At 33.2% G+C, this 7,197-nt stretch overlaps 1 long non-coding RNA gene across 11 annotated transcripts; it reads left to right on the top strand.

Annotated features, from left to right (window-relative positions):
- Window positions 1–388: 388 nt before the first annotated feature.
- LOC130745813 (uncharacterized) lies at window positions 389–6,067 on the top strand. 11 transcript variants are annotated; one of them, XR_009021893.1, is made up of 12 exons: window positions 391–935; window positions 1,010–1,138; window positions 1,986–2,054; window positions 2,153–2,239; window positions 2,497–2,730; window positions 2,894–2,986; window positions 3,257–3,343; window positions 3,500–3,663; window positions 3,745–3,930; window positions 4,858–4,930; window positions 5,421–5,514; window positions 5,702–6,067. It is a non-coding gene; the product is annotated as an uncharacterized LOC130745813 (long non-coding RNA). The 11 variants fall into 11 exon arrangements; XR_009021891.1 differs by having other exon boundaries at window positions 2,894–3,000; XR_009021888.1 differs by having other exon boundaries at window positions 389–935; window positions 2,894–3,343.
- The last annotated feature ends 1,130 nt before the right edge of the window (window positions 6,068–7,197 follow it).

Here is a 7,197-nt window from a genome sequence, read left to right as displayed (position 1 = left end):
TTATACATATATTAAGAAATATGATTAACATTATTAATTTAAAGATATATAATTTATTTTCTTATTTTTATTTTAAAATATACTTTTATCTCTCATCATTTATTCATTTTATAGAAGCAATATATTAAAAAACATCAACAAATACTTTACTATTGTTTTTTGGACAAAATGTATGGAATAAAACCCAAAGGGTTGCGAAACGGCACTTACAAACATGCGAGAATAATTCTCTAAGAGTGTCACTGCAATGCACGAATACATGAAAATGACAGACTAAGCATGCACACTCAAGCTGACATCTATAAACACTACAAAGGAAGAACTTATTTACTACTGTTCACTAGGAGAGTTTCATACCATGTGTGTTGGTCCATTATAAGGCAATGTGTGGGTTTTTTTGTTTTTGCTTTATCTGATTTTTTTTGGTCATTTTTTCTACTTTTCTGATCATGAACCGTTGTTTTTTTCTCCCATGTGATGAAGGTCTATTTTAAGCTTATTATGTGGTTACTTTATGTTCCTTTAGTTGGTTGTAAAGAACTTTATTTGCCTTTTTACCGCTTTTCTGATTACTTTTCATGTTTTTTTCATCTTCTCTGGTATCTAATGTTACTTTTGAAGGAAAACTGAACTTTTGAGCATACTTTTTGATAGTTTTAACCCATTATAATTCTTCTTCTCCGTCTATTTAATCCCTCCAACCACCCACATTTCAAGCTTTTTGTTCATCATAGAAGATTCTTGAAGCTTTCTCTGCTCTCTCAGCCACGATGATTTTTCCAGCTTCAACAATGGTGTTTTCGGTTGGCAATCGCCTCATTCTTGCTCCACAACTTCAATCTTTCACATCTGGTTCGTGATTTATGTTCTCTGATTTGGTATCTGGTTCTGGTTTTCAACGCTGCCTCCAGATTCGCGTTCTAATCGCGATTCAGGTTCTCACATTTTCGACTTCTGGTTCTGGTTTTGTGCATCGAGATTTCAACTCTTCTCCACTTTGTGATTTCAGATTTGGGCATTGGGATTTTCGTTTCTTTTTTCTTCTTCACAACTTCCTGATTGTGCCTGATGAAAGATCAAGCGAATGCTTACTACCTTCATCCTTCGGATAATCTTGGTTTGCTCGCACATTGAGGAGGTAACCAATTCTTTCGACCCTTTCTTTCATGCTTACTTGTATAATGCTGAATAGTATACACCACTTGATATGATTTTGAAAAGAATTTGGACAATCATAACTTACAAGGATGTTCAACGGTGAATAGTAACACTAATTAATAATCACAGGTTTCTGTCAGCTGCCCATGGTTAATGACCTGTGTGGTTAAGCTACGGTTATATGGGGGGGGGGGGAGTTTGTTGTCTTTATGTTTTTGCTGCAGGCATAGTAAACGTAGGATAAGGAGGAAGAATTTCTTTCTTTTCTTATGTGATTGGGGGCTATCTGTATTGTTTTTATATGCTTTTGGAATTTTATCTTTTGGTATTTCTGAACCATGTTGCTGCTTGGTTTAGTTTGGGTATTAAATTTGTAAGGGGCTCTTGTCTCACTTAGGAGAGTTTGTTCCCAAGGGTTCTTTTTCCATTTAATGTATATCATATTTGAGTTTTCAAAAAAAAATAGTCACACTAATTGGTGATGTTGTTGATGATTACAAATCACTTCTTTGTTTTGCGGGGACTATTTTAGCATTTTTCTAATTTTTTTTAAAGAATGTTCCTTTTTTTGTCAATAAGGGCTAAGTGTGTGTTTGGATTTCTCTTACATTCACCAAGACTAGGTGTTTTTTTTTCAATCCACCATCATGAGACATGAATTTCTATTGAAATAACTTATAAGTTTTGCTAAGGGAAATCCAAACACACATGCTTAGCATTAACTGGAAGGTTGAACTGTTAATGCAAAAGTAACTCCAGGCATAAAATCTATGATGAAGATATTAGATATACTTTTTGGATATAATCCTATTTATTCTCTTGGTTAGGCTGCATCCGGTGATGTACAATGCCAGATGATAGACATGACGCATCCAAGAGTTGTTCCAATGCACAAGGTTGTAACATTTCTTTGTTTTAACTTTCTTTTGAGCTCTTCTTTGTATATTATTTCTACCAAGGGTGACTTTTGCAATGTGGGTTTGTTTTATCCTAGGTGAATTTTGATGCAAAGATGGAGTATGATAAGATCCAGAATTACAAAATTCTGCAGGACGTGTTCAACAAGCTGAAAATTGACAAGGTGCTTATTTCTTCTCATGATAATGTTAAGCAGGATAATAGAGAGCTTTGCTGTAGTAAATAAACAAGAAAGAAACAAACCTATGATGGCTTATTGTGACTTACTAGGGCAAACGTGATCACTATTCAACATTTCTATTTTTGGGGTTTCAATGAAATGACTTACCACTGATGAAGCTTTTTAGCATATGAGAAAATGGGGTGTTTATCAAGGCCTAGATATTCCACTAATGGATAAATTTGACTTTGGAATTGCAGATCACATATTTTTTATTAATGCTTCCTTTTACCCTTCACTCAACACCAATGTATACTCTCAAGCATGCACTGGCACACTACAATTTTGGGAATAATCTCTTTAGGCAGGTTGTATAAGGCTACATTAGAAATTAAGTAAAGGAGCTCCTCCCTTACACCATCACGGAAGCCCTTTCCTACAAAAACTGCCCCGCCTTCATCCACTGCACATTGCAGCTAGACAAGGCAATCAAGGTAATTAGATACCTCAAATTCTTGCAAGCACTGTTTTGTGAGCAGGAATTTCAGTTTCGATTGACCGGTGGGGGTTCAATCTTGTGCTGAATGTATGTGAATGATTTTCCTCCATGATTTTTTATTCATCTTTTAATATTATGTGTATGCGTTTTTGTTTCAGGTGTTGAACTTATCGAACAATACCAGTGGAGGAGAGGGAGATTGTCTGGTGCTAGGGCAGTGGAGTCAAAACAACTATGGGTCATTGTGACAAGTAAGACACATAAGGTGAAGTAGAAAAAGCTAAAACTAAGATATGGTCTTCAAAATCAGAACTGAGATCACAGTTTTCCTTCTTAAAGTCTGCATATGAATTTCTCTTTTCTCCAACTAATGTACTTCTTCTATCAATTTTATAACTCACTCAATGATGATGTGATCCATTTTTGTTGTTATAATGTTATGTATCTGTCTGGTGTCTCTGCTTGCCATTTTCTATTTTAGAAAGTCACAATATCTTACTTTTATTTAGATTACTTTGTAGGCTTAATAAAACTTGATGCGAAAATGACAGTTGGCTGCAGCAGTAAGAGAGTTTTATACCACGTGTGTTGGTCCACCATAAGGCACCGTGCGGTTTTCTTTTTTGGTTACTTTATGTTACTTTAGTGGGTTGTAATGAACTTTATTTGCCTTTCCACCGCTTTTCTACTTTTTCTGAAATGAAACTTACCCTTCATTGTTCTCCTTAGTTTGATATGTGTTATTAATTTTTGTGTTTATGTAGTTTGTGGCTGATGGCTTTTCTCTTCGCTCGGCTGAACGAGGTTCTGACCCGAAAGCTTGCTGAGGAGTGAGGACAGATACTCGGGTGTGGAGGTTAGGGTCACTCCAGCGAAAACTGAGATCATCATCAGAGCCACTCGAACCCAGGCCGTTCTAGACTTCTAGGTACTACATACACCTTCAATTTTCAATTTTTTTTCTTTCATTTGTTGCGCTGATTTTGAAATCTGATTTTGTATTTGATAGGTGAGAAGGGAAGGAGAATTAGGGAGCTTACCTTAGTGGTATCGAAGAGGTTCAAGTTTCCTGAAAACAGTGTAGAACTCTATGCTGAAAAGGTCAACAACAGGGGCCTTTGTGCTATTGCCCAAGCGGAGTCCCTCCGCTACAAGCTCCTTGGTGGCCTAGCTCTTTTTACTGTTTTTGTTCTAGGTATATGATTCAAATTCAATTCTTTGCATATATTCCATAATAGGTCCTGATACCAGTATGTCTTGTCATATATCTGATATATTTGGATTCTTTATTTTTTCTTTCAATTCCATTTTCATTTTCAGTTTGTCTTTCAATTCCATTCTTTATTTTTTCTCACGTATTGTTAATGTTCTTTATGTTCGTTTGGTTAAACCAATGTAATAATGTCCCATTGACCCTTAATGGGAATAACTACTTTAAATAGGACAAACTACTTATATTTCTTTCACCTATGTAATCTTTGCCATCGAGTATCATTAGAGAAAGACAATGATCTTCATGAATTCTTGGTTTGTGAAAGCTATTCTGCTTCACTTCATCTTCATGCCATGGTTGGCTTTAAAGTTGTTCCTAATGGCAAGTTCTTAGTTTCTATTAAGAAAAATCGGCAACTACTTTATTGGTTGTAGAATGAAAGTTTCTTTAGCTACCCCAAATGTAAGGTCAGAGAATGAAGTAGGATGATAATTTTAGCTTCTCTAAGAACAAGTGTGATTCATACTGAGGTTTCAGATTCTGAGAGAGAAAGTTACTTACATTCTTTACTCAATCTTGAACAAGAAGACTCTGAGTGGCTATGAGATTCAAAACCTGATGGAGTTTCATATGATAATCCTTCAACCCCTTAACAAACTTGATGGTGTAAAATGTAAAAATTGAGCCAGCTCAATAGCAACTTACAAACTGAGATTTTTTTTATCTTGAGTATGATGTTTTAGGTTGGATTGTGGTTTACTGCTGAAATGTGATTATAAGAACTCTCATTTAAAAGTTTGATGATTTATTATGTTTTTTGATAATTTTGGTGATTATTATTACTGAGCAAACATTAAGTGATGACCATTAACCTACCTGCTTTTTTTTTTGTTTTTTACTCGATTACAGGCTCTGAAGAATAGAATATGAACACTTGCTTTGAGCATACAATACGAAACTGTATTGCCCTTCTATGCTAAAGGTAGGTGATTCTTCTTTACAGAAATGTGATTGAGAATTTGTGATATGGACAAATGATTTAAAGGAATGCATGTGCTTAAAACAAGTGTCATATTAAGAATGAGATTTTCTGCTAAACATAATATTTTGAACCAGTTAAGTGTTGATAATACTCTTAGTAAAAGCTGATAAAGATGGTTTCTACCATCGAAGTTTCAAGCAAAAAGCATTTTTATTCTGCTTATTTCTAGGCTTCAATTGCATTGTTCTTTTCCAACTTGCAGAAGTGTAGTGCCAAGGCAAATTTTAGGAACATTGATTCAGCTAGGCAGAACACAGGTGGTTCCAATAAGTTAGATCATTGGACGGTAGATAGCATGTGTGGCCCAACTAGAGATGTCTCATTTAAAATGGACACCCTAATGATGAGCAAATGGGCATCTTCCTTTCTTTGCCATCCTATATAAAATAAGCGAATAGTGATTATTAATCTTATATGATTACTTTTTCAGTTTTCACCAAGTGACCCAACCAAATTATTGGTGGCTTCTGCTGACTCACATGTCTTTATACGTTCCAGAATGGATGTCATCTACAAATTCGAAGGTAGGTTCTTGACATATACTTTCCTTATGTGAAAAATCTTCTAAAGTGAATGTGCATCTTATCTAAGTGTATCCTCTTTGTTTTTGTGTTTTGATAATCATTCCAGTTTAATTTTCATCTTTACAATTATGTCCATTATGTCCATTTAGCTAATGAAGTATATTTATACCTCTTACTTTTCCTTCAGGCCTAAAAATTGCAGGTCAGATGCAAGCTTCCTTCACCTCTGATGGGAAACAATGTCTCAGTTAGCGAGGGTTCAATTCAAATGTTGTATTTGGAACTTCCCTTTCGTTTGTTGCTGCTGGTTCTATTGCTTGCTGCTGGTTTTTTTGCTCTTCTGCAGCCTTAGTTCCTTTGCCGCACTTTCTGTTTTTCTTTCTACTGGTTCGCGTTTTCGCGTCCTGTTTCTTTATAATTGGGTTTGTAGCACCCATAATGCTACAATTCATTTATTCATTGGCCTTTCAGAAAAAATATTGGCCATGACAGGAATACTTCCAAAACAAAGATATTTTGGTTTTGAGTCAATGCCAGGAACAAAGTTGTTGCACATTTTCTCTTTCTGCCTAGGATCAAAGTTGACATTATGGAGAAACAATAGATTTCAGTTAAAGTATGCATATTTTCAATATTAATTTTCATATATTCATGTCTTTGAAGGATAGCTCAAGTAATAACAGCTAAGAGACATATGCGTTGGCGAGGAGAAGGCCCGGGAATCAATCCTTAAAGGGAGAGCACCAAATGCACCAAATGTGTTTCTTAAACCAGAGAAATCAATGTGTTTAAGCAAAATAAAAAGGCTTAATTGCACTTTTGCTCCCTGATCTTTCACCTTTGTGCGATTTACCTCCCTCATCTTTAAAATGAGCGAATTCCCTCCCTCTTCTATTAATATGTGTGATTTATATCCTTCCGTTAGTTAGCCGTCCAATTGCTAACGGTGGTTGCTATTTTCACCCCCCCTTTTACTAACCACACCCCCTTATCAGAAATAAAAATAAAAAAATAAAAAATAAACGAAATAAATTAAATAAAATTAATAGAAAATAAAAAAAATTATAAATTAAAAAAAACTGAAAAAATATTTTTATAAAAATCAAAGAAAAAATAATAAAATAAATGAAATAAGTTAAATACAATTAATAGAAAATGAAAAAATATTTTTATAAAATCAAAGAAAAAACTGAATTTTTTTTTATAAAAATCAAAGAAAAAAATGTTTTTATAAAATCAAAGAAAATAACATATTTTTTTTAATTGAAGATAGAAATTTAAAAATAAAATAAAAGAAGAATTTGTTTCTATTTGCACCACCTACACTAAATTAAAAATAATTATTCTTTTATTTTATTTTTAAATTTCTATCTTCAATTAAAAAAAATATTTTATTTTCTTTGATTTTATAAAAAAAAAATTTTCTTTGATTTTTATAAAAATATTTTTTTCAGTTTTTTTATTGATTTTATAAAAATGTTTTTTCATTTTCTATTATTTGTATTTAACTTATTTCATTTATTTTATTATTTTTTCTTTGATTTTTATAAAAATATTTTTTTCAGTTTTTTTTTATTTTCTATTAATTGTATTTAATTTATTTTTTATTTTTTTGCTTAATTGCACTTTTGCCCCCTGATCTTTCACCTTTATGCGATTTACCTCCATTTTTTTATTTTATTT

Source organism: Lotus japonicus, chromosome 3 (assembly GCF_012489685.1).
Source record: "Lotus japonicus ecotype B-129 chromosome 3, LjGifu_v1.2".
NCBI lineage: Eukaryota > Viridiplantae > Streptophyta > Magnoliopsida > Fabales > Fabaceae > Lotus > Lotus japonicus.
This window is presented reverse-complemented; position numbering and strand designations above follow the sequence as displayed.